This window comes from Alosa sapidissima, chromosome 4 (assembly GCF_018492685.1).
Source record: "Alosa sapidissima isolate fAloSap1 chromosome 4, fAloSap1.pri, whole genome shotgun sequence".
Classification (NCBI taxonomy): domain Eukaryota; kingdom Metazoa; phylum Chordata; class Actinopteri; order Clupeiformes; family Clupeidae; genus Alosa; species Alosa sapidissima.
This window is the reverse complement of record NC_055960.1, coordinates 15,014,600-15,042,355: the sequence shown is the minus strand read 5'-3', so window position 1 is coordinate 15,042,355 and position 27,756 is coordinate 15,014,600. Positions and strand designations below refer to the sequence as shown.

The window sequence follows — 27,756 nt, the reverse complement described above, 5'->3', positions numbered from 1 at the left end:
CTTAAAGACGGAAGACATTGAGCATTAAACTTAGAGTGTGTCCCCTTGTCTTTGATGTATCTGACAGTAGTGAAATATCGATCAGTGCACACTGAAACTCTGTAAATATGGACTCTCTTCAAAATAGGGAATTTTAAGGACTAGTTTGTGCCAAACTCCATATGAGAGTGGAAAGGATTTAGGTTTGTTAAAGATATAAACTACAAACTACAAAGTCTGTAAACATAACCACCATGACCAAAGCAGCTACAAACTCTACCAACTATTAATGTGGTTTGACGCATTAGTTAGTTACTGTTGAATGTTCTGTTCACTTTGTGTGGTCACATGAGAGTTGTTACTATTTCTGCCTGTGTGCTGCTATAGGCTTCAGTCCAGGGCAGCGTCAGATTCTACTCAGCCACCACCCACCAACACTTCACTCACATCAGAGAGATGAGAAAAGAGGCTGTCCTCATTCATTGTTCATCCTAACACACACACACACAAACACACACAAACACATTGTTATCTGGTCTGATAACATATGGCCAATTATTGCCTTGACTAGAATTCAAATGCATTTTCTATTCTGTTATCATACAGCCACTGTGATATAAAAAAGCAAGTTACACAAAACATGTTCATTGTCTGTCATACAACCAAATCTATTGAATCTTTATATGTACCTGTTGTCAGGGAGAATTGGAAAACGTGTTGCCAGCGAGACATTACAGTAAATCAGGAAGATAGTATCAGGTCTGCAGCTGCCTCTGAATGAGAACGTGGGATGTGTGTCCCAGATAAAAATCAGTCCATCCTCCATTGTGGCTCTGTTTTGTGCTCTTACGCCATTCTCCATTTCGGCTCTTCCCCAGCAGATGCCATGTTTGATTGTCTGCCTCCCACTGACAGATGCTAAACGGTTTGGTGGGTCCACCCTGTGTCTCATCGCCTAGACTCCTCCCACACAGATGCCGCCATGGCGACAGCTGAGGCGTCTGTCCTGGTAAAGCCGATGTCCACGTCAACTCTTAAAACTCTCATTGCCACTGAATTCATGAGACATAGGACAGAATGGTTACCTAGTTACAGTCATTCGCTGGCATGAGTAATAGCTTTATTCACAAGTTTAATCCTCGTCTTTTTACCATGTTGTCACCTCTATGGTTGTCGCACGGGAGCTGTTTTCCGGAGATTCCATTCAAATTCAAATCCTTGCTTGGTCCTCGGCCTGGCCTGATATTCATGGAGGATGCCAGCCCAAAGAGCCATTAAATGTTACTGTCATTAGCATAAAGTAATTATACCCATCAAATGAATAAAGTAGAAGTGGGGGCTAATCACTGAGCACTATGCGGCCAGGCCTTTCTCCGAGCCCTGAGGTGAGTCATATCAGCTGGAAAATAGAATCACCAATTCAGCTATGGACAAAAAAACTCCTTCCTGTTCTTAAGTCATTATTCATATCTCACACTGCCTTCTTAAGCCTGCTGAGAGATCATCTAGCCAGCTAAAGGCAACACACACACACTATTAATGGACTTGTGCAGTATTCTTATATCATTCCTGTCACTCTTTCATGACAACAATATTTGTTTAATAGATTTACCACATCCAAAGGGATATTACAAATGTCAGAATAAGGTGATTTCTCTGCAATCTATCTCTAATGCAATTGTTACAAAAACTTGCCTTTACTGCTTTAATTGGAGAATATATTACCTGTGTTCTGACACTGAATTAAAAGAAGAACAACTCAATAGAAATGTGTCAACCTGGAAACAGCTCAGGAAAGTTTAATGAGTTTATGTGACGTGTTTCAAATCCAATTTTCCATGCGACTCTTTGTCAGGCAAATCAGTTGAAACGCAGCTGACTTGTGAAGGTTCATATTTCTGTCAGCTGTGACAGCATCACTCAGCTTTGGAGGCCCTGGTGAGTCATGCCAGCTCACCAACTGGCAGGACGAGAGCCCAGAAGCACTGTCGGATCCAGCCAGTGATGCTCGAAAGTGATTCACGTCAGGGGAATAGAGAGGATGTGTTGTTCCAATAACCCAGCTGAATACAGGAGAACTCTCTCCATGAGAGAGGGAGTGAAAGGGAGAGAGAGGTGAGAGAAATATGTTTTTTTTTTCATCAGGAATGACAAGAATAAAAATTAGATTGGAAGTGAAGCTACAATTGACACTTTTCAGACACGAGAGAATTATGCAACACACAGAAGGGTGTTTAAGGAGAAATTTCAGCAAGAAACAGATACAGCATAAACAATTGCAGCTGTACCTAGCGCTGCGTGTTAGGGTTTGAATTTCAGCTATAGACCATCCACACTGACAGCTCTGGTACACCCTGCAGCAAGAGCAGGTAATCATCTGAGATATCATACCGGTGTTGATATTTAAAGGTTGTTTCGAGGACACAACAAATATGTATTACTTCAGGCCTCAGACATTTGAGTGGACGTCTTCTGGACAAAATTTCGCCAAACAATTTCTGTCTTTCTGTCTAGGAAGTGACTCCTGCATCAGCTAATCCAGCTGCCCTCGGGCTACGCTGCTTTTGTTGGGCGTGTTCAGATCTCCTCCCATCGATCTTAGAACCCTTTCTCAGAACCAATTAGGGTCTCACGCGTACCCCTGCTGTGTGTGGGTCTCAAGGCATGCTGGGATTCTTCTCTCTCTCTGTGTTGATCCCCGTCTCTCACACAAAAGGCTCAGAGCATCCTGAACTCATCATGCTAAGGAAGAGACTTACGTTACTTACTTTCACTTACTTTTTAGGAAGTTTACAGGACATTTTTTTTTAAAAAAGTTAACAGACTTCTGACAAAAAGGAGATAGGACACGTCAATCATTCTATCCTTTCTAGAATATGCAGTAACTTAAGTGAACTTAAGTGCTTTAACACAGAAAGCTTGGGAATCAAGAGTATCAAGTTTGTTGGTTAGGACAGCGTGCACAGCAGTCCTAACCTCTAATCCTCCCGCTTTGTAGTTGAGAGCAAATCCAGTTTCAGAGATCTATCACTCCATAAGCATTATCAGAAAGGCACGCCACTGGAGTCAACTGTGAGGTGAAGTGTAGAGAGGGAATCAGATAGAGAGAGGGATAGATAAAAGACAACGAAAAAAAAGAAAGATCTCACAGGTAAAAAGCTCAAGAGGGACAGACGGAATGCTTTGTTTCTTATAAAGTTCCAATTTCGAGGTCTTAGGAATTTCAGAGCAAATGTGTTGTGAGTTTCCCAAAACAGCACATGATTATTAATGAGGAATAGATGATTGGTGGTAGCTTGTCTGGATGACTGCATCTACACAAATTAATACTACTTTTGTTGCAGATCAACCTGATCCACCATGATTTGAGCCACCATGTCCATTAGCATGCTCACGTCCTGCCTAGTTTAAAGGGCCCAAGCCCTGGGCGAGTAATTACACTAATGACAGTGTCTCTTTATGGCCCTCTTGGATCCACGTCTCAACCCCTGGTCACTTGGGCGCCTTTAGAGCAAACCTCCATTTTACGGCTACATCCTGCTAGCTTTTAATCACCCATTCCATTCCACCCATGGCCACTTCTCACCCAGCGGAGGGCCACTAATGCTATCTGGCGCGCTGGCGATCGATGCCTCCCCATCATGTGGGGATGGCTTGTTTGCACTCTGGTTCAATGGGAGGAAGGGGGACGCGGATGCAGCGGATAGCGGCTGTGGCGTCGTTAGTTCTCTCAGTGATGATTGGCATCCTCGTGCCAGTGGAGATGCTGACCTTCAGCACTCACTCACTCGGCAAGTCTACCCTATTAACACGACAGCATGAGGAATGGAGGAATGGGGTTGCCTCTAATGGCTATAGAGAAAACCTCAACGCCAAACCATCTGTAATCAAAGTGGGCATAAGCTCATGACTTGGTGCATTTGGCGTACATTAAAACAGTGAATCCACTTCCTGTTACTTCCACAAGCAGTATCTTCTTTGTTATATCTTGTGGCAATTGCCATGTGCAATATTATACGATATGGAATAAAATTAGGAATGATCTGTGCGTTCCATGGCAGAGTGGTGTGGGGCGCAGGTTTACAGGGCTGTAGAGGCCTCTATTCACTAGCGTACAGAGTGGACACAATTCCTTTATTGCTCTGTAATCTTAAGTGGTCACTAACGGTGAGGTTCCAAGTAAAACAATCAAACTAGCCCCTCTGAGGCTCGTGAACTATGTTCTTGAAATGCAATCTGGCAGCAAGTCAGAGACAGATGGAAAAGGTGAAAGAAAGATCAGACTGCTAACTAACACTGAGGCACTGAGAAAGGCAGAACTTGTGGTATAATGCCACGTAATGCATACAAAACAACAGAGTCAAGCACAGCACACAGTACAGCGCTATTCTCTGCATGCTGTCTGATCAAATATTGATAAGAGGACAGAATGATTTATTCAGCGCTTCAGCTAAACTTATTTTTTTATGAAAGGAGAGGAACACTGTCAGAATTGTCCTAATTTTAAATTCTCACATACATTGGACCAGATTCTTCTCCCACACACACTGACAGCCGACATGAAAGCTCTCTCTGTTTCGACTTCTCAACAGACATATATTGAGAGACATATATTCAGCAAAGCATTAGGCAAAGCATGTCTGTGACATGGTGATGACAAAAATAAGTGAAACAAAAAAGTAATTGCAGCATTGAAGGTGTTTTAATGAAGGCAAGCATATAACTTGCAGAGCAGTTCCTTTTTTGTGAAAAAGAAAAAAACTTTTCCATTCCCTCAGCAGATCCGGTTATCCTGAAGGCAGAGAGTGTTCCATATGCTCTTTCATTGTTGTGCAACCTAAACAACACATTCACCCTCCTGAGGCATGTTGTAAAGCAAACTTAAAAGAGTGTAAGAAACTAGACCAATGTGTGAAAGCTGTCATAGTTTTGAAAGATCAAACACCTTCTGTTGCTGATTTGGCCAGTTTGTCAAATAGAAATGCGATGGAATTTGACATATATAATCATATTTAATCATATGCTGTCAGAATAATGCAGATGTCCAAAGAATACCAGAATGTCAGCATGTATTTCAAATCCAGTTTGTTGCATCAAAATATAATTAAAATAATTATACACAAATGTCGATACCTTTAGTTTGAATTAGTTTGTACCATCTACAAGGTCTGGTACAGAAAGCCCACAAAATCCCATATGGAATAATGGTTGTCTGTTGTGCTGATTAATTAGTATCAGTCACTAATAAACAAATCAACAAAGTCACTATTTAACAACATTTAATGTAATTCTAGCCCTATCTATCAACTATCCAGTTATGGCTTGTTATTAACCATCAATTATTAGCATGTCTGTCTGCTTACCCTGACTATACACTGACCTCAACCCAAACATCAGAAAAGGCTACTTGTATTCCTCAATTTAAAAAAAACATGTCAACAAAGAGTTTACTGTTTATAATGGCTTATTTAAGTGATGTTAGACCTTTTGTATATAACAGGCATTGTTATAATATAAACACGAAAAGTGAATTCATAATTATTCAGGGTAAAGCAGGTGATGTGACACTGCATACGTCATTCACCGTGTATTTTATTGTAACTGCTGATAGTTCATGCACTTCATGTATGCGTTTTTGAATAGTTGTGTAATCTGAGATACTGTAGCTATGTAGCCATGATGTTATTTTAAGGAGAGGAGATGAACCCATATGCAGCAGACACCTGAGCAAAAGCATGAATATTTATAAAGGAGCATAATATCTGAGGCCGCCACCACCACTGCCACAGAAAGCCTTTTCTCCCCTCGCATTCCCCATCCCCAGTGAACCACTTCAATTCAATCAGAAATCGGAAATCATACACATCATACAACATAGGAGGATGAGTGAACTCAGAACTTGATTAGGAGTATTTGAAGTTTGCTTCGAGTTAGTCTGAGGATGTGTGTGGATGTGGATGTAAATAAAAGTATTCATTCCCACAAAGTATGAGAGAGAGAAAGGGAGAGAGAGTGTGTGTGTTTGTAGCTGTTGGCTGGCTATCCCTCAGGGTGAGCAGGTGAGGTGGCCTCTGACAGCAGCAGGACCTAAGGGTGTGTGTGTGTGTGTGTAGATCTTCCTCCTAGGCAGAAAGGAGGCCAGTTGATGTGGGGGTTAGCTCAGCGCTAGCAGAGAGCCCGCTAAATAATGGATGAGTGAACCAGGGATCTCTTTAGCTCAACCACCTCTGCCACAGAAACGCTACGTCACCCATGCTAACACACACACACACACACACACACACACACACACACACACACACACCCTCCCCCAAACACTCACATTCTCCCATACTCACACAGACTCACCCATATCCCCCAAAACACACACAAACACACATTTAAAAAAACCTCTACTCATACACATGCACATCACACCACATTTATCTAGACTTAAACCTAATTCTGTCATGCTAAGTAATAAACACAAAAGCACACACTGTGTAGATGCTCCAGTTACACCATAATGTTATCTATGCATGGGTACCACAGAATGTCCACACAATATTTCACACACAACTCTCTGTTATAGACCCAAAACACTGCAATCATTTCTTGACCATTCTTGAACACACTTTAGCCAACAGCAAAGCACAGCAAGTCCACCAAAATCACTGACCTTAAGAACTACACCGACATACAAACACCCAGCAACAGCATCAATATTTTACTCTTTGACTAGGCAGCGTCTGCATAAGTCATCCACAATCAGAGATCACACCACCCCCATGACCTACTTGACCTGACAGAGGCCCCAGCTAGGAGAACCTTTTAGGGGGCTGAGAGCCAGAAGTGAACTCAATTACTCTCAGCACTTCACATATTCACCACCAAACCTACACCAAACTGCCCAGTGACGGCCGATGCATAAATTGAAAACCAAATATGTCCTGATTTAAATTGACTTTCATTGATGAAGCTTGGAATGTTGTGCTATGTGTGCTAAGCCGAATGTGTTGAATTTAATATCAATATTACAAAAATGGCGGATGATATGCACAGAGACCAAGGAAAGAGAACAGAAATTCACGGCTCACTTCAGAAAATTAATTTTGATGTTTTTAACTCCCAGACCTCCGTTTTCTCCAGATTACATAAGCCACCTACAAGTCAGATGTCAGGAAAGTGCCCTCAGTGGACTAGAGTCATTGCACCGAGACAATGGCAAAACCGCACTCCATGTCAGGAAGATTCAAAATGTCGAAAAACCGAGGCTCAGTATTCTTTCACTCAAAAGCCAAAAATCAGATATGTAAGCCTTTATTCATGTAACATCCAGTATGGTCCATGGCATGAGAACCTAAAACCAACTGAGCGAAAAAGCGAAAGGGATTATGAGGCGAACCTCGTGGCTGAGGACCCCGGACTTGTCTGGGAAGCCAGACGTTCTCCACCACTGCTCCACCATTTTACCAACCCAAGCAGCGCAGTGTTATGGCCACACCATAAAACAACCACATTTTCCTCAGAAACAAGGCAAAAACTTCACTGTCTTCTAACCGACCTGAACCCACACAACAGCCAAAAGACACAGACACAGTAGCACTGTACATGAACTCTGAACAGTAAGTCAGTTATTGAAACTCTTTTACGCGTCCACGAAGCAGACTTTATCACAAGCCCCCCATGTGTGGTGAGCACATGTGGACTCATAGACTTACTCTCTCTCTCTCTCTCTCTCACACACACGCACGCACACACACACACACACACACACACACAGAAGCAGACCGATGGATGGGAAGAGCGCAGCAGTAATGAAAACAAAGTGCTCGGGCGTAAAGTAGGGCAGAAGCAGCAGCAGTACATAGAGGCTCCAGGCAGCTTACCTCCTCTCCTCACTTCAGCTGTGGTGGGTCCCTCGCTGCTCCCTGCAGGATGAATGTCCACGTAGTGAGGACAGCAACACCTGTCCCCCCACACACACCCCGCCTCCTACACACACACACCCCTTCACACACACAGACGCGCACGGTCGTCCTCTCGGTTCCAGTCCAGCTGTCTGTCCAGCTTGCTGCCCTTTCCCGTCTGCACGTCCCCCCCTTCTGTCCTGTTTCTGTGCGAGTGGGAGTGCGAGTGGGAGAGGAGACAGACAGCCGGCTGATATAGACACACGGGAGCGTGAAAGGAGGGAGGCGTGGTTCCACCGGCCATAAAGAAAGGAGGGAGGGAGGGAGAGAGAGAGAGAAAGGAGGAGGAGGAGGAGGAGTGGTCCCTCTATATACAATTCAATTTCTTCCTTCTCCCTTTGCGCTCTGGTGCACCGACTCAGTTTTACTCTCAGCGGCCACCACACTGTCCAACCCCACCACACCCACCCCACCCAAACTCTCTCTCTCTCTCTCATACCAAACCCAAACTCTCTCTCTCTCTCGTACTGACTATTTCTCATTCTCCACTTTCCTCTTTAGCCACACTTGTAGACAGATATATTTTCTCAATTGCAGTCAGTATCTGTCATGCTTATGCAATACTCATACACTCTCTTTGTTGCTTTCTCTCTTTCCTTCCTCTCTCTCTCTCTCTCTCTCTCTCTCACACCGTCCCTCACCCTCTCTCTTTCTACTATCTCTTTCCCTCACTTTCTCTCCTCCACTTTCCCTTTCTCTCTCTCTTCTCTCTTTCTTTCTCCCTCTTTCGCTGCTCTTTGAGCACTCATTCATCCAGCTGCAGTGGGAGTGAATCGGGCCAATGGCAGCCATCTGCTGGAGCCTGTGAACATTCCCTTTTCACTGTGAGACAAACAGAAAGCAATAGAAAGAGAGAACTTGAGAAAAGAGAACAGAAAGAGAGAGGGATGAGAATGATAGAGAATAATAAGGGAGGGGTAGGAACGAGGGATCGGTCTTGGGGCAGAGCGCTGAGGAGGAAGAGAGGCTGGCACACAGAGGGCATTTATCGGGTCGGCACGGACAGCTCTCTCCCTCTTTGGACTGCCACAAGCCTGTTCACAGAGGCCACAGACTAGCCTCACAGAGTTGAGTGCACGGAGAGATAACACACAACAACACACATGCACAAACACACAGACATACACACACACACACGGACAAACACACACAAGCACACACATATATAAACACCTTGCCAAGGCACATTCATAATATTAGGAACAAAAGTGGTTAATAACATGAAGCAGATACAAATATATTCTTACAGTAAATACTCAGACACACACACCCAGTTTAGTCAGTGGGCACAATTTCAAAAACTTTTTGTCCACAGATTGCAGGAGTTGTTTTCTAACTTATCTAAACGATAATGCAATTTAAAACTATATTTATTGAATCTGTTTGTATTAAAGTCCATACCTCCTTTTGCTGAGGGCATAAGGCAGATGGTTGTGCTCAATCAATAACATTTTAAGTCTCCCAGAGTACTACTCAACAACGAATGAAGGAAAAATATTGAATTTTAAAAGATGGAGAAAACATAATAGGAACGGAAATAACATTGCAAAATGAAACTTCATATGCAACCTCTCTCTCTCCATCACTCTCACACTTACACACACACACACACACGTGCAAATGTCACATTAAAAAAAGCTCTTCCACCTCAACATTCCTTAATATTGCAATTACCATGTAGGCGACTCATGTATTTTGCCTGGTGCCAGCAGGCATTTCTCATTACCGGCGAGCTGCTGCCACCTCTCCCCTGCTGGAGGTACAGAGAGAGAGAGCATCAATCAACGTCACTGCAACTTGCCCGTGATTGATGCTGTTGTTTATTCTCTTTTGCAGGTTATTCATTTGCAGCAAAAGCCTGAGGGACTGAGAACTGAGACCACCCTCGCTCGCATCCTCTCTCTTTCTCTCTCTCTCTCTCTGAATAATTCCTTTTTTCTCTCTCTCTCTCTTCTGCTCTCCATGGATTCTAGTCACTATTTCAACTGTCCACAAAGACCACTTAAACAGCACTTACTATGAAGTGTTGCCATTGTTTTAAGGTTATTTTAGCAGAGCAGGTCCTTGAAGTAATTTGAAGGCAACGTTTCCATTGGCGCTTCCTGACCGTGATACCCATGGTGACCTTTCCAAGCCCCAGAGCCATGTCTCAGTAGTTAAGTTTCTTGAAAAGTTTATTGACGCAAAAACTACCAGGACAAATATGTTATTAACATGTTATAAGACTCACAGGTCCAACTTGACTGATAACCTTCTCCGTGAACAGATTGCGTATTCTAGACATGGGAGCTTAAACAAAGTTGTGTTTTTGTCAACTCTGAGGTCATTTATCACTTGTCACAAGGAGGACTCGTAAACAATCCTGCTCCTCGGTGGCTGCCTCTGCGTCGCCCCTTATCAGACTATCTGGGGCTGCTTGGTCCCCCGAGTTTCAGACACGTCTGCCGTCTCCTCAGACGCCCCCTGCTCGTATCTGGGTCTCCCCTGGCTGGCTGGCATAGAGCTCTCTCTCTCTCTCTCTGTCTCCCACGCCTTCCTCCTTCACATAACAGGATTAGTTAAGTGTGGCATGGCGCAAAAGCCTGTGTGCGGCTGACAGGAAGGAGAGCTTTCCCACAGGAGAGGAGAGCATAGGTAGGGGAAGTGAAGAGAGGAGAGGTGAGGAAAGGAGAGACGAAGAGAGAGGAGAGGAGAGGAGGAGAGAGGAGAGGAGAGGAGAGGAGGAGAGAGGAGAGGAGAGGTGAGGAGAGAGGAGAGGAGAGAGGAGAGGATTAAGTGCTTTTAAATGTGCCCTTCTGAAGGTGATGGGGACAGGGAAGGATGTGTGTGCTGTATAGGACACTACGTGTCAAATGTTAACATGGAGGTTAACAAGTACCTTCAACAACTGATGAGGTATTATCAATGATGCTGCTGGTGTGTCTGGCTCCACATTTACTGACCATGGAGATTAAGCAGTAAACAATAACCTGTACTGGACAGTGTTATGTAAATAAAGATTTGTAAGTATATTTTTTGTGCTTTTTCTTGACATATAGTGAAGAGTGACAGGAAGCAAGTGGAAGAGAGAGATGGGGTGGGATCGGGAAATGATTGAGGTTGGACTCGAACCCAGGTCCCCGTGGGCGTAAACAGCTTTGTCTGTGGGCATAACTAAGTAGATTTAGTGCATTGGTGCCAAAGCTAAGGACAGCACCATTGCTGTAACGGAGTAAAATTAACTCCCTGATCACTGCTGATGCTGGACCTCTTCTGTCGGATCTGCACCAGAAGAGGCCCAGATCTGTCCCGTACCTGCCCCAGATTAAGCTCCCATCCAGAAGTAAAGGCATGTTTTACTGAGAACTGGAGTGTGAACATGAGCTCATCGTAGCACCAGGAGATATATGATTTATTTATATCTGTTCCTCCACTCCGTTATCTCTTTTTTCTCTCCTCTCTCTCTCTCTTTCTCTCTCTCTCCAGAGAGATGACATAGAGTGGCGGTGTGCCAGCACATTGCTGTCTAACTGCAGAAATGCACATCTTAATAATAATGTGACAGATAAGTGTTTTTTACACAGCTGCATCATCACCCAGTTCAAAAGCGACTGAAGTGACAGTTCCCTGTCTAATTGCAGTCAGGGGACCAATACTGGTAAACAGCCAACATGCGACTTAATGATGGAATGAAATGGGACAAAAGTCTTGATTGAGCACCATTCAACAATCAAGAGACAGCTGATGAAGGGTGAGTCAACCATCAAATAAGAAAATGGTGTGCAATGATGCTTTATACAGATCTTCGCGGTTCAGCCCTGCACACGCCCGGACATGAACCCGCGAAACAGCAGCACCTTGGATCGGGAGGCGAGCGCACTAACAATTGAGCCAATAGCCCAGGCTACTAGCTCGCATGCCAGCAGCACTCTTGAGGCGTCGGGGAGTGAGGTTTACCAACGTTCCACACGCACAGCTAAGTTAGCTGGTATCCGTTACATAAAGGCCTTTTAGGCAAGTCCCTCCACTAAGCGGCCATATTGCAACACTTTTTGGGTACTCATCGGGCATCCTATTCGGCAGAAATGCACGTGCGCAAGGCTTCACAACACCAACCGTGCTTCAGCGGCGAGTTCACAACACATGATTGGCACGATGACTGCACAACACAGCAAATAATTGGCTCAATGTTTACACATTTTGACGTTTTGGCAAGGAAGGGGTGGGATATGTGTAGACAACGGCGTTACAAACTAACCCCATGCATTTCTATGGATGATTTTTTGAGTGCTGTGTCTCCTCATTAGAAAGTCTCTGGTTACACTCACCCCCCTAAACCTCACTCCCGATCCGGGTCACGGCACCAATGTAACCTGCGTTGTGTTGAACCTGCACGGTTCAGCCCTGCACATGCCCGGACTCGAACCATGCAAAACAGCAGTACCTCGGATTGGGAGTTGAGCGTGCTGACAATTGAGCTAAAAGCCCAGGCTCCTCCAACCCTAGCTCGGAGAATAGATTAACCAAACGTGGCAGTACAACGAATCCTTGCGATATTGGGTTGGAGGAACTGGTAGGGGGACAGTTGGTAAGTGCAGAAATGCAGAAAAAGACCCTGGGGTCAATTTTCGCTGGAGTTACACTTTAACATGTGTTCCCTAAAGTAAAGTTTTACCAATTACATGATTCAGAATCATAATTCAGAGCGTATTAACATTTTGTATTGGAATTGTTATATAAATGCAGCATTATTTCATACCATGTCATTATAAATTGAGGGATTTGATGCATTTTTCACACACAATTTCCTGTTGATAACAAAGATTTCATCAGGTAAGATTTCATTACATTTACAGTACCTTGAATGAAATTAAAGATCATTGTGAGCATGTGGTTACACCTGGATGAATGTTATATCCATATAATACAACCATTTCCCTGTGGTTCAACTTCCTATAGTAGACAGAATCAGAACAAACTAACAATATAGCAATGCAGTGTTTCTATGGAATATTATTATTTTGAGTCATTTAATGGTACATATCAAGATCAATTAGATATTTATCATTGTCCACCCCGAAAGCTGAAAATTCAAGGGTAGATGCTTGATGCAGTTGATATTATCACTTGATGAAAATAAATTAGTGCCTGCTGTCAGCTGTACCAAATCATTAAGATATATGTGTTTGCCTCAAATAAATAATGAAAAAATAACAAATTATTGCCAAGGTTATTGAACAATACTTAAGAAACAAATGGAATGAGAAATTGTGGAAAGCCCAAGAAGAGAGAGATAGAGAGAAAGAGAGAGAGAGAGGGATGAAGGTTATTTTTTGTTTTGCTTGTCTTTTGAGCATCAGTGGACATTGTGTATGCAAAGCTGTGTTGTGGTCCTATGAGTATTGCTGTTTTCATCCAAAACACACACACACACACACAAAGACAGTTTACTTTGACATTCCTTACTGACATCAGTGTTGCATTTTGCTATGGTGCTGTCCCTGTCTTGCACCCTAAGTTTTAAATGAATGCTTTCCTTTTTTAGCATGATGACCCGCTGATAGAAACATCCACTGTCAGCCTTGCTGGCCAGAGACAAGAGAGACAGAAAGAGAGAAAGAATGAAAGAAGAGAGAGAGAGTGATAGAAAGAGGACTTTGTGCAAATTAGCCTGACCCTCTCACTCTTCTTGTGAAAGTGCCGCCTTTTCTTCCCTGGACGTTCCTTTCGTTTTCGTGGAGCTGAATCCTTGCTCCAGCACTCCTCCTTCTCTCTTAAAAAAAAATCCCTCTCTTTTTTCGGAGGCTCTGAAAGAGGGGCGGCTCAGCCCATCACTCGGCCTTGGCACAGGCACGCCCCCCCCCCCCCCCCCAGGTCACCATGGCTACAGCGGGGGAAAAGTAGCTGCCCATCACAAAAGGCATCTATCTGAAAGGAAGTATTCTGTCTACGGAGCCAGTGAGAAAGGACCTTGAGTGGCAAGAGGACGACCACAGGCGCCATGTTGAATGTAAAGAAATACTTTCCTTGATAGAAATGGAAAAAAAGAAACTGTGTGTGTCGAGAAATAAAAGAGTTTTTAAATCCCCAGGATTGCAGGTTTTGGTATCCGTTTGGCCCTGACACAGTTGACACTGGGGTTTGCATATGAATATAGTCACGTCACACACACACAGGGGTATGTGCAGCAGTAATGTTAATTGAAGTTGCCATATATCAGGGAGTGCAGTTGAATGGCAGGGACTGCATTATACTCAATGGCTCATTGAGTATAAGGGCTGAGCTACACCAGGCGCGTAACTGAAGCGTTCCGTTCGCGTTGCGTCTGCTGCAACAATTAGCTTCCACTATAATCAATGGAAGTAGCTACACCAGACGTGATAGCGGCGCGTACGTTCGAAAAAAATAGACCCTTCATCTAAAATAGATTTTACACGTTGCGAACGGAACGCTTCAGGTACGCGTCTGGTGTAGCTTCGCTGTAACACAGTTAAGAATCTCTCTCCTTGGCCTTGGTAAACAACTTATAGAAGTGATGAGGGGCATATAGATGAAATAGTACAGGTACTCGTCAGATCATATGACAGCAATATACAGAATACTCAGACCATAACACATCCACAGTCACACAAACAAGCACATATACCAATACACTGCCTTCATTGAATAGTACGTTTGAGTGACTGATATAAAATATCCTGTAAGAGGTAAATAAACATTTAAAACTATGTTTCTTTCTCTCTCTCTCTTTGTGTGTGTGTGTGTATGTGAGAGAGAGACTCTCTTTGTGTGTGTGTGTGTGAGAGAGAGAGAAAGAGAGAGATATCTATCTGACTGTTTGAAATGCAGGTTGGTGTTTCTTCCAAACATCCAGCAGTCATTATGGCCCAGGGTAATGATGTGGGTAATACATCATGCTGTCTCCTCTAGTACTCCGCCATATTTATTTGTTCCCCTCGTAACCACTCGCTCTGGCATCTCTGATTATGCTTATGAATTCTTAATCGCGCATTCATGAACAAGCCGTTTATTTCAAGCAATTGGTCCCACCCACCCCAGGAGATGTCACCATGATTCATTTATGAACACACAAATCTACAAACCTCACGGCAAACGAGCCTTAATTTGAGTTGTAAACGGGGGGATAGGCAGAGGGATGTGGACAGAAGGACAGAAAGATTGGTTGAAAGTTAGAGAGAGGGAGAGAGAAAGAAAGAGGGGGGGAGAGAGAGAAAGAGAAGGAGAGAGAGTGAGAGAGAGAGAGAAATGTAAAAAGAACAAGGGAGCGTGACATGATGAGCCTCACATTTGGATAGGGCAGGTTCTGGCACTGTAGGTTGGTGAGCTGTTCATTCATGATTCCAGCTGTTTGCTGAAGAGAAGGTACCCAACAGAGCATTTCTGTTCAGATCAAACACAGAGAATAATCATGTCTGTGTCACTTGGACTAAATGTCTGCTGTACCTTTAGTGACACTTTGTAATTGGACATTTTAAATTAACTTCTTGTAGGGATACACTAAGTACAACATACAAACTTGATAGGCAACAAAACAAAAACACTGTCAATCAAAATTACAGGAAATAAAGTCAGTGGTAATTGGCTGTGTGTTTGTTTTACAGCTATTCGGAAGCCTTAACATGTTTGCAGAGTTCATGAGATTTACAGCAGACTTCAGGTCTCTGGACCTCAGTCATAAATTACCAACGCTAAAGCAAACTTCACACACACCCCTCTCCTTCCTTTACTACATCACCCCAAAGGGCACTCAATTAGTGTCAGTGTAAAATCAGCTCTCGAAGTTATCCATCAGACTGATTAGCTCTCTGAAAAAGAAGTGGTAACATTTACATTGGGAGAGAAGCATGCTGGGTAATTAGATCTCGCAGCAATGTGAATGATGGTATGTGAGAGTACCGGCAAAATTAGCTTTAAACTCAAACTGTTTCAGTTATAAACTGCAGGTGTTTAGATCGATCAATTCATCTCAGGTCCCAGTTATCTTGGGTCCATTTGGGTTAAGTCATGCGTGTGAATGTATCCTGTGTACTTGATGGTGTTGGATGCAAATGTTTGGATCTAAATGAACGCCTGACATAAACACTGTAGCATTGACTGGCTCAGTTTCTGACTTTGCACAGAAGGACACAGAGATATAGTGACAATTGTTAAAAGAATTATTGAAACTGTGTCTTTCCAGCCAAGTAATCTAGTATATAGGCTAAATTGTTCAGTTAAGAAGGTTCCACCTAGTTTCCTCTTTTAGGGCCCAGGGCCCCATACAGGGGCGCCTCCAGCAGTTGAAAACATTCGGGGCTTAGCCCATAGAGTCTAAACGGTTCTCATAACTCCCATTTTGCCTGCCCTTCCTGCTCACTTTTACTATATGAATCCACCAACTGTTGCCTCATTTGTGCCACCTTGATTGCATGTTATGGACACTAATATTTTGACAACTAGATGTACCGCATAGCGGTACAAAATATGACCGCCGCTCAGTCCTGTACATCCGTTCCGCGAAAATAAATCACACTTCAATTTGTCTCCATATTTTACTCCATCCCCCACTCTTGAAACTTTTGTGTATGCTTGTTTGGCATGCCTGAGTGTGTGTGTGCGGCTGCACAGAAAGTACCCTACTGGTGCTGAAAAGGTGAATAGATTGTAGAATAGCCAAAGAAGATGTAGAATTGTTATAAAACCTTTAAAATCTCTAAACAATCACAAGTAGGGCAGTTCATCACAGTTCATCCATTGCAACTGGATTGATGAAAGGTCACTTACACCTGTAGGCTACATTGTATTTGGGAAAAGCAAAAGGTATCAGAATAATGTTATTTATTTATTTATTTATTTATTTTTAATGTATTTTTAAACAAAAACATCTCTGTCAGTTCCATGCCGTTTTCAACAGCTAGCCTAGTCTGAAACGAAATGCTGTTTTACATCTAACCAGTGGTGCAAATAACTGACATGTCCAAATGGGCCTTGATGAAATGCGTCGCTAGACTTTTCATACACATTTTAACGGGCCAAAGTTGAAGAGCTTTTGTCCGTTATTGTTAGTGCAAATATAGGCTGATTCATGTTCCCTTGCATTGTTTAACTGAGGTCCATGGCTAGTCTGGCTTTCATCAGACCAAGCTCAATCTTTTAAGAAATCAAAAAATAAATAGCGGGCAGATCAGGCTGGGTTCACCCAGCCTAGTCCATAGGCACCCGATATTGTTTAATTTTCCGATTGAGATATACACGCTCTGGCTATTCTAAATGCAAAAATGCATCAGGGAGTTATGACAAAACGGTAACTAACAAACTAGATCCTAATAGAAAGCTGTTAGCTTCCCTAAGCTACAGGTAGGATTATAAGGTAGGCCTATTTACAACATAAATTGTCAATAGGCTATGCTGGCGACACAAATAAAATCTCCTTTGGAAACCAATGGCTTACGCCTTACAGTATCAAGCGGACTTAAACTGTCATATCGTGGCGAAAAGTTGTAATAACATTCACGCAGCTCCATGAGTCAAGGAAAGCGCGAATGAAGTAGCCACTTCTAAATGGGACCCACTACACAGTAGCTTAAGGTGTTTTGCTAAAGCAGCCATAATGAAATGAAGGTGTCATTGTTTGGATACTTCACACACACGTGCTTTTTAATTTCACAGACTACAACTACCAAGCTGTAATCAAAGCACATCGACTCCCCTCTCACACCCTGCACGCACTTAAAACAAAATAAACAGGCGTCTCAGTCTCACACATGTATAGGCAAAACTGTATCAGACCGGTGTAACGTTGGTAAATCTTCCATTGCACAGAATGATTTTGTAGCACGTGCAATAAATGACAGTCGAAAGATACAAACAGTGCTGCTATACATTTGCTTGGTATAACCGCATTTATAGTTTTCTACAAATGCAATAAATCAAATGCCTCCATCACTCAACCAACGCTAACGGTAACATTACCTAGGTCCTTATTGATATTACAAGATTAACGTACCTGCAGTAAAAACCAAGCATGTCCGATAAACATCCTCAGATTTATTTCGGCTTCAAGAAGAAATGGGAATTACACTTCATGTGAACATCGTCCTATCCTTATTAGATGTTCGCTGCGGTAAATTACAGTCCTTGTATGAAGTGTCCATTGGTTTTTCCAACCCACTTTTAACTTCCAACAAAATTACGTCTCACTGCAACGATGCGCCATCTAGTGGACAAACGACTACTTCTCGCCAATACTGAAAATGCAGCCATGATGATGATGATGAATATTTATTTTGGCTTTCTTTTAATCCTACTGATTTTCATTTTTTACCGGGGGGTGGGGGCAAATCACAAATGAGTGATTATGAGCCAGGTTGATGTGGGCCCTTGAGACCAACATACCATAAAAGATTCACAGAGAACTGTGTCTGCCCTACCCTCCTTTCGGGGGGTCCAGTCCAGCGGGGGGGGCTGCAGATGAAAACGAAAAATGACGGTTCCATGCTATCCATGTGGGGGTACATGCCCACCAAGTTTTGTGTACCCCGGTCTTTCAGTGTCCCGGGAATCCTTGTTGGTGTACGTCACTAAATGTACACATAAATTATTTTATTGTAAGGCCCCCCATGAACGAAAGTACACAAAACTTGGCATGCATTCAGAGGGTGTCATAATGATCCTACACTTTTAATTTCGTGCAGTTTTGACCTTGTCAGCCAGAGATATTGAGATGAAAACACCTAATTTTTTGCTTTTTAATTTTTAACTAGGTGGCGCTATACATGAAATAAGTGGTAATGGGATGGGTTGACATGCCCCCTTAAGACCAACATACAAAAAAAAGGTGGACCTCCTAGGCCCTACGGTTCTCGAGATATTCACAGAAAACTGTCTCCGGCCACCTACAGGCCAGTTGGTGTATAGTAACATAAATTAATTTATTGTGTGGCCCCCTATGAATGGAATTCCACAAAACTTGGCGTGCATACAGAGGGTGTCATAATGATCCTACACTTCCAATTTCGTGCAGTTTTGACTATGTTAGGTCACAGATACCTTCAATTACACCACCTCATTTTTACTTTTTTGTGTTTAACTAGGTGGCGCTATACATGAAATGAGTGGTTATGGAATGGGTTGACATGGCCCCTTGAGATCAACATACAAAAAAAAAATGGTCCTCCTAAACCCTACGGTTTTCGAGATATTCACAGAAAACTGTGTCTGCCCTACCCTCCTTTCGGGGGGTCCAATTCAGCGGGGGGGCTACAGATCAAAACGAAAAACGATGGTTCCATGCTATCCATGTGGGGTTACATGTCCACCAAGTTTCGTGTACCCCGGTCTTTCAGTGTCCCGGGAATCATTGACGGAAATTTGGGCATGCGAAAAAGAAAAAAAAAAAAAAAAAAAAAAAAAAAAAAAATCTGACTAAACCTATATGACCGCCGCTTCGCTGCACGGCGGTCATAATTAAAGGATATAATGACATGTTGCTATCTTGACATTTCTGTTTGCTATAAAAAAGCAGAATATATAGCCAATAGCCACCTAGCAAAGTGGCGTTTTAAATAGCAAGATGCATCAGGTTCATGTTATGCTTATCTTAAAGGAATACGCCACCCCTAGGTGAAATTGGGTCACTCCCCGCAGTCCCTAGAGTTGGATGAGTGAGCCAAAGCGTTTTATAGCCGACCCAGCCATTGTCCTAATCTAGAAAAAGCCCGGTTATCTTTAGCTTAGCGTAGTCACTGTAATCCGGCGATATCAGCTAGCATGTCGTTGCAAAAGTGAATCAAATAACTCAAGATTTTTTATAATTATTTCTCGTAACCTGTACATTCACATCAAGTACAAATATCAATGCAAATTAACACGAAGGAATTTACTAGACCAATTTAGATTTGGAACTTTTTTCGGGCATAGCACCGACAAAGCACCGCTGCCAGGCGCAAAGACATCACGCAGCATCTGTAAACCCTCAACTTCCGGCAATACACCAGCGTGAAGTTCTCTGCTACTAGGCTGACACTGACAGGTGGGCTTTCTCTAAGAGTTCTAATGGCGATGAATATGGAAGATTACACGATAGACGAAGATCATGATCACGAAGATCATCTCATCCAAGATGGCGGCGCGTACACACGCAGCGACCTCTCTCTGTCCCAACCGTACGGTGTTTTGTTCGTTTAAAAAGTGTTTGTCCGAAAGTTTTACGTGTTCGTCTCGTCTTACTACGTCGTACTACAAGTACAGCAGGCAGTTTTTAATTGACATCTGCAAAAGCAAGTTTTGCAGCGTTCTGGACTTTGCAACAGAGACGCTAAAGGAACTCGGACTACTCCGGCCTGCAACAACACCGGACTCGCCTGCTACTCCTCCCCCGGAAAGAAAGCGTCGGAAGCGGTGTGCGAGGAAGCAGAAGAGGGGCAAGCGCGGAGGCGTCCGGGCCAGGCTAGCGGCCAGCCCAACTCGCCCAGCCATACCATCCATTCTCCTGGCAAATGTACGATCACTGGACAACAAAATGGATCACATACGACTGCTGAGATCAACGAACCGGACAGTAAGTAACTGCTGTGTGCTCGTCTTCACTGAGACTTGGTTAAATGACAACATTCCGGACTCTGCTGTACAACTGGAGCAGCTAGCATGCTATCGAGCAGACAGGGCCATTGTAAAGGGAGGTAAATCACGAGGAGGAGGAATCTGTGTTTACATCCGTGACGAATGGTGCCGGGACACTGTAGTAGTATGCAAACACTGCTCACCACTGGCAGAGTTTATGATCATAAAGTGCCGACTGCTTTGACACAACAGACTGGGAAATGTTTAAGCAGGCAGCCACTTACAACAACCGGACAGACATAGAGGAGTATACAGACACTGTAACCTCTTACATCACCAAGTGCATCGATGATGTGACCCACACAAAAGACATCATCACTCGGGCTAACTGGAAGCCATGGCTGACAGGGGATGTCCTCAGGCTGCTGAGGGCCAGAGACAAAGCCTACAGAGCTGGGGATGAAGCTGGCATGAAAACAGCGAGAGCCAACCTGTCCCGTGGCATCAAGGAAGCAAAAAAGGAATACACTCACAAGATAACCACCCACTTCAAAGACAGCAGGAACGCACAAAGCCTATGGCAGGGCATTCAGGCCCTCACGGACTACAAGCCCGCGCCACAGAGCTGTGAGAGCAACATCCCTCTGCTCAACAATCTGAACCGCTTCTTTGCTCGCTTTGAAGCACAAAACAGCACCTGCCCACAGAAGACCCATCCCCCTCTACATGAGCAGCCCCTGTGCCTCTCTGCCGACAGCGTGAAGAGGACACTTGCTGCTATCAACACCCGTAAGGCAACAGGTCCAGACAACATCCCAGGTCGTGCGCTGAAGGACTGCGCAGGGGAGCTTAAGGATGTCTTCACAGACATCTTTAACACTTCCCTGAAGCAAGCCATCGTCCCATCATGTTTCAAAGCTGCCACCATCATACCTGTGCCGAAGAAAACTGCTCCATCCTGCTTCAATGACTACCGCCCTGTGGCACTGACACCCATCATCATGAAGTGCTTTGAGCGGCTTGTCATGTCACATATCAAAGCCATTCTCCCCCCCACCCTGGACCCCTTCCAGTTTGCATACCGAGCCAAGCGGTCTACAGAGGATGCAATCTGCTCTGCCCTCCACCCAGCCCTCACCCACCTGGAAAAAAGAGATTCATATGTGAGATTGCTGTTTATAGACTTCAGTTCTGCATTCAACACCATAATACCACAACAACTCATCTGCAAACTGGACAAACTGGGACTCAGTACCTACCTCTGCAACTGGCTACTGGACTTCCTCTGTCAGAGGCCCCAAGTAGTACGTGTTGGCAACAATACCTCAAGCAGCATCACACTGAGCACAGGGGCCCCCCAAGGCTGCGTGCTCAGTCCGCTGCTCTTCACCCTGCTGACGCATGACTGCACTGCAACCTACAGCAACAATCACATAGTGAAATTTGCTGACGACACAACTCTGGTGGGTCTCATCACCAAGGGCGACGAGACTCAATACAGGTTGGAGGTCGACCATCTGACCACGTGGTGCAGGGACAACAACCTCCTGCTGAACGTCAGCAAGACCAAAGAGATTGTTGTTGACTTCCGGAGAGGTCACACCCAACACCTGCCACTGACCATCGACGGTGCTGTGGTGGAGAGAGCGAGCAGCACCAAATTCCTGGGGGTGCACATCAGTGAAGACCTCTCCTGGACCACCAACACTGCATCACTGGCGAAGAGAGCTCAGCGCCGCCTGTACTTCCTGCGGAAACTCAGGCGAGCAAGTGCTCCACCAGCCATCATGACCACATTCTACCGAGGCACCATTGAGAGCATCCTCTCCAGCTGTATCGCTGTGTGGGGCGGAAGCTGCACTGAATACAACAGGAAAGCCCTGCAGCGCATAGTGAACACAGCTGGAAGGATCATTGGTGCTTCACTCCCCTCCCTGAAGGACATTTACACCACCCACCTCACCCGCAAGGCGACCAAAATTGTGAGTGATTCAAGTCACCCCACTCACAATCTGTTTGATCTACTGCCCTCTGGGAAGAGGTACAGAAGCCTGCGCTCCCGCACTACCAGACTCACCAACAGCTTCATACACCAAGCTGTAAGGATGCTGAACTCTCTCCCTCCTCTCCCCCCTCCACCCTCAGCTACATAACATCCTGGACATTGGACCCACAATGGCCGCCTGCACTACTCCACTTGCACACTTGCACACTTGCACACTTGTACACTTTACAACTTGGTGTTGTTGTCCTGAAAACACAACACTTCTGCTGCTCTTACATAACTTGCACCACTATGCCACTTTCTTTATTACTTAGGTCAAACAGAACTACCCAAGCCTTTTATTGGCCTGACTTTGCACTAGTATTTTATTGACTGTCCATGCACAATTTCAGCCAAATTTTGCTGCTCTTATTTTTTCATTATTATATGTGCCCTCTTATTTACTTACTTTTTTGTTTACTTGAATGTTATGTTTGTCTGTGGACTTAAATTGGTAAAATGTCTTGTCTTCACCGTGGGATAGTGAGAAACGTAATTTCGATCTCTTTGTATGTCTGGAACATGTGAAGAAATTGACAATAAAGCTGACTTTGACTTTGACCTTTGACTTTGATCATGACTTCGACTACCAAGATCCAAGACCCTACCTTTTCGAACCTGAGTTCACTGAAGAGGAGTTGCGAGCTTTGGATCTGGGAAGAGAGGACGTTGCGACTATTCAAGGCGAGTCGGATGAGAGAACGAGAGCAAACACGAACTGGTGGTGTGAGTGTGGAGTGTGCCAACCCATGCCGACTGAAATGGAGTGTTTATGCTGTGCAGAGTGGGATAAAATACTGCCATCGATGGTGGGCAACGCTCCCGAAGAGGAGCGTGACCGCACTTGTGTCACTGCTACCGACGACTTCTCAGCAATGATCCATCCTGCAGTCCTCAGTTTTTTTTTTCAGTGAACTCAGGTTCGAAAAGGTAGGGTCTTGGATCTTGGTAGTCGAAGTCATGATCTTCGTCTATCGTGTAATCTTCCATATTCATCGCCATTAGAACTCTTAGAGAAAGCCCACCTGTCAGTGTCAGCCTAGTAGCAGAGAACTTGGTAGTCACGCTGGTGTATTGCCGGAAGTTGAGGGTTTACAGATGCTGTGTGATGTCTTTGCGTCTGGCAGCGGTGCTTTGCCGGTGCTATGCCGGTGCTATGCCCGAAAATAGTTCCAAATCTAAATTGGTCTAGTAAATCCCTTCGTGTTAATTTGCATTGATATTTGTACTCGATGTGAATGTACAGGTTACGAGAAATAATTATAAAAAAATCTTGAGTTATTTGATTCACTTTTGCAACGACATGCTAGCTGATATCGCCGGATTACAGCGACTACGCTAAGCTAAAGATAACCGGGCCGTTTCTAGATTAGGACAATGGCTGGGTCGGCTATAAAACGCTTTGGCTCACTCATCCAACTCTAGGGACTGCGGGGAGTGACCCAATTTTACCTAGGGGTGGCGTATTCCTAAGGAGAACGAATCATTAATTCATTAATTCACTAATTTGATTCTACAAAGGCAAAGTATCTACAGTAGCCTAGATAGGCCATCACTGTTTGGCCAGCTCCAAACTGTAGGCGAGTGAGTGCAGGGCAGGCTGATAACAAATCTGAACTTGTAGCCTAAATGACGAAAGCATAACCCCACCACCTCGTTGTCCTTGTTGCCTTTATGTTTTCCTTATAAATTTCTTATACTAAATAGGAAATGCAAACAATGACATGTCCAACCCTGGAACTGACTGACTCTCTCTCTCTCTCTCGTGCGTGCACGCGCGCTCTAAGTAGCCTACATTCCAAATTATGTTTTATGGTAAGGTAACGTTCAAGTTAGATCTGCTGCATGAGAGTGAGAGGAAATCTGTGTCCTGCTTTTATATTTGATAAATAGGTCCATCTCATCTCACAGTTTCAATGCACGATCCAATAATGGTTTCATATTCGTTAGTCAACTTGGCAAAATACATTCGGGGCTACACTCAAAACATTAGGGGCTGAAGCCCTGGCAAATTTGGCTGGCGACGCCCCATACAACCCCACTCCAACTTGTCTTTCAGGACACATAGTTCAACAACAAGCGGCAAAGTTGGCATCTAGAGAAAGCGACTGTGACATCACTTTCTGAGAGGAGTTACCATTTATAGCCATTCACAGCTAATCCCGCATCCTGGTGAAAGATACGTTCCATTAGGGGTACTTAAGCACCTTCCACCACTCTCCCTCTCTCTTCCTAACCCTCTCTGTCTCTCTCTCTTTCTTTCTCTCCCTCACTATTTTCTGTCTCTCCATTCTTGCCTCTGCCTATCCCTCTCTTAATCCTCCACCCTCCTTCCTCTCCCTCTGTCTTTCTCTTGCTCTCTCTCTCTCCCATCACTCTTTCAAACGTGTACACACTCACACACACAAACATACACTCACAGCCTAGAGCCACTCATTCACATACACGCCCCACAACACAACAAACATACAAACAAAAAACACTTTCCCAACCCTATCCCCAGCCCCACCCCACTCTACCCCATGCGGAGAGAGCCATAGCCAGAGTTTAAAAGTCTCCTGGTGAAAGGTTTTTAAGTGGCCGGGCCCTCGCGGGCACACAGACAATGGCCGCCGTGGACAATCAGGCGAGCAGTGCTCCCACAGGCACCGGGGAGAAAAGAGCTGAATAATAAATCACGGCGCCTTTTAAAGGCTATGTAGATGAGCAGCCAGCCCTGTTTGCCACCTTCAATAATGAATGAGTTTGTTTGTCCCCCCGCCGCCAGCGGACCTCTCTTCTCCTTCCAGACCCGCTGGAGCACACAGACAGGGGCCGGGGCCCCTGCACGCAAGCGGGACCGCAGGCGACCCTCGGAGTCGGAGTAGGAGCAGGGCTCTTCCTCCGCACCCTAACCAGCCTTTTACCTTATGTGTGGGCGAGAGAGAATAAAGGAGATAGATAGAGAGAGAGAGAGAGAGAGAGAGAGTATCAGATAGGGATTGAGAGACAGCGAATCAGCGAGAGTAAGAAAGAGGGTGAGAGCATATATAGAGACAGAGAGAAAGAGAGAGAGGAAGAGTATGTGAGAGAGAGAGGTGTAAAGAGATGTCTCTTTGAAAAAGAACTGAGGAAGTCAGATGGGAGACAATTTGAGTTTCTTCCAAACTCAGAAATGATAGGCGGTCAGACAATGGAGGGGTGCTGTTTGTGTTTACTGGCACCACTGGCCTCTCTAGTTGGATGGCAGAAGGCAGCCGTCCATTTCAGTCAGGTCATGCAGGATTTTTTTTTTTCCCAGTAGTGAGCTACCTGCTACAGTGGCACTTGGGGAGCAGTGAGGGGTTAGGTGCCCTGCTCAAGGGCACTTCAGCTGTGGATGTGGGCATAGGAAAGCAGTGCTCAACCACTTCCCCCACCCACATTTTTCCTACTGGGGATCTAACCGGCAACCCTTTAGTTACAAGCCCGAAGCCCTAACAGGTAGGCCACGGCTGCCCCACTAACGCGTATTAATGCTGTCAAAAGGATAAAATGGAAGTCTAGTCATTCTCATTACCCGACCAAAATATTTCATCAATGTTACTGCCAGACCTTCACCTCTGTGTTCCGATGAAATGCGACAATGGTAGCAATGAAAACTAATCAAGAGTTCACCATCCTATTTCTAAGGTCTTTGAATGCAATATGCATTCATTTTGTGCATTTATTTATTTCAAAATGAATTGCTCAAGGATTCATAACAGCAGTTGCACAGAAACCCTTTTTTCCATTGAGGGAAAGGAGTTTTGGGTACATGGGGTAACATAATGTCACTGAAATAAGAAATATGTCCTACACCAAGGTGAAAATCAATTAAAAAATAAATAAATAAACTCAAAATGAATAACGAAATGAATGTTGCAATGTCTGCCAGCAGTAAATAATGAATTGCATAAATTCATCGCTTGGCACAACGTTTCTGTGAAACGGAAAGACCTGCAACTCCAGCAGAAAAGCTGAGGGCAGAAAGAGCTGATGGCAGCTTTGGCACATAAAGCTATTAAGGAACCAACCTGTTCAGACCAGGAGGTGACATCTCTCTTCTTAATTAAGTGTCCCGCTTGACTGCTGAAAGATATCAACCAAATAGATTGCTGTTACCATTCCCTGAGCTGGGAGGAATGGTAGAATATGACGGCGAGGAGGCAGATGACATTCTCCTTGCTCGTCCTGTACGCTTTTGGAATCATTTGCATAATGTAATGCGCTGGCGTTTAATGCCATTTTGACTGGGACATCAAAGCAGCCGATGTAATTTCGCACACCAAACTGGAATATGTTGTGATTTAATTGAAGAGTTGAAGGGTTCATGCAAATGAAATGTAAGAATTAAGTCATACTGGTCCACAATGGGCTTCCTGTAATAAATGCTTTAATAAAAGTGCATAAGTCCATCACCATATTGAATGCTACAGCATGTATTTGGTAGTTGTGAGTAGTACATAAAATGGAATAGACAATAGACAAGTATTTGCCTAGATAGACCCCACTCATCCTAAAATTCCAGGTCTCAGGCACAAGGTCTGGATCTGTCATTTTCACTCGCCTTTCACTAAGGTTCTTGTTAATCTGAAAAGTAGTCAATAGGTATAAACTAAAATGTCTTTCTTTATCTTATTAAACTTGTGTGATTTGATACAAAAGCACTTCAAGGTCCACTCCCAGTATAAAATGTGCAATAGAAGTAAAGCGTATTATTATTCATTGTGATTTTATGTTATTCACACAAGGGCCTCTTTACTTCTTGAAGGTCTATGTATGTTGCATCTTTAACCAACAGTATGTGTAAATGTCTCAAGGAAACTAATCTCATCACTTAGGCAAATCACTTCAGCTGTAGAGGATGTGCATTGTGGTGTGCCAGCACATGTAATGTTTGACCCTTTCCTCTCTCTAGTGTTTGGATATTGCTCACTGCATGGTGAGCGGTGCGGAGCGGAGCGGCGAACTCTCCAGAGGTCAGAGGGAATCGAGCGGAAGAGAGCTGGCATGTTTTCTCCGCGTGATGAAAATGTCATGCCGGAGACAGTCCCATTAAAAATGCCTGGCAATCCCCGCGGCCCTTAATTGTCTGAGTTGAGTCAGACCGACGTGATTAGAAATGGATGGTCTGGGCGCACGATCCACAACCAGTCAGAGGACTCACGGATGGCTAGCTACAGTATGCTACACCAACTTCTGCCCAAAGCCAGCCGAAGGACTCCGGGAAATGGGAAAGTCAGA

General features: G+C 44.3%; 1 protein-coding gene across 3 annotated transcripts in view; it reads right to left on the bottom strand.

Annotated features, from left to right (window-relative positions):
• Window positions 1-8,112, bottom strand: part of sulf2a (sulfatase 2a) — a 41,242-nt gene extending 33,130 nt beyond the window's left edge. For 2 of the 3 annotated variants that reach the window (XM_042088653.1, XM_042088656.1), the window contains exon 1: window positions 7,848-8,112. The gene's annotated coding sequence lies outside the window, so the exon portion shown is untranslated. Of the gene's footprint in view, window positions 1-668; window positions 725-7,847 lie in introns of those variants that run through there. The other variant, XM_042088655.1, reaches the window with a different exon arrangement.
• Window positions 8,113-27,756: the final 19,644 nt, after the last annotated feature.